We start from the raw sequence: 988 nt of genomic DNA, 5'->3' as shown, positions 1-988 counted from the left end.
TCAATGTGAAGTTTCTGCTTTCCACTTCACTTTCTTATTTTGGCCTTCTTTATCTTCTGCAAAGTTTCAACTGTTTAGAATTCGTCTTTCTAAATTTCTGTTTTCTTTTTTTTTTTTTTTAAGATTTTATTTATTTATTTGACAGAGAAAGAGACAGCGAAAGAGGGAACACAAGCAGGAGGAGTGGGAGAGGGAGAAGCAGGCTCTCCGCTGAGCAGGGAGCCCGATGCGGGGCTCGATCCTAGGACCTCAGGATCATGACCTGAGCCAAAGGCAAATGCTTAACAGACTGAGCCACCCAGATGCCCCTACATTTCTGTTTTCTTTTTTTTTTTTAAAGATTTTATTTATTTATTTGACAGAGAGCGACACAGTGAGAGAGGAAACACAAGCAGGGGGAGTGGGAGAGGGAGAAGCAGGCTCTCCGCTGAGCAGGGAGCCCGATGCGGGGCTCGATCCTAGGACCTCAGGATCATGACCTGAGCCAAAGGCAGATGCTTAACAGACTGAGCCACCCAGATGCCCCTACATTTCTGTTTTCTTTTTTTTTTTTTTAAGATTTTATTTATTTATTTAACAGAGAGCGACACAGTGAGAGAGGAAACACAAGCAGGGGGAGTGGGAGAGGGAGAAGCAGGCTTCCCGCTGAGCAGGGAGCCTGAAGTGGGGCTCGATCCCAGGACTCTGGGATCATGACCTGAGCCTAAGGCAGATGCTTAACGACTGAGCCACCCAGGCGCCCCAACATTTCTGTTTTCTTAAGAAACCCCTGGTAGAGCTCCCAAGGCCTCATGGTCACTCAGTGAGAACTGTCTCCGTGCGTCCCTCGATTCCTTAGGAAGGTATAAAGGGCACTTTCAGAAGCTGCATGAGCACGTCACCTGTGATGACTCGTGTATTGACCAAGACAGGGGCTTGTAGGCAGTAAAGAGAATTCGCTAACCGTCAACGGTGATGATACCCACCGGGTATGATCGTGTAAGTATTG

This window comes from Halichoerus grypus, chromosome 1 (genome assembly GCF_964656455.1).
Source record: "Halichoerus grypus chromosome 1, mHalGry1.hap1.1, whole genome shotgun sequence".
Classification (NCBI taxonomy): domain Eukaryota; kingdom Metazoa; phylum Chordata; class Mammalia; order Carnivora; family Phocidae; genus Halichoerus; species Halichoerus grypus.
This window is presented reverse-complemented; position numbering follows the sequence as displayed.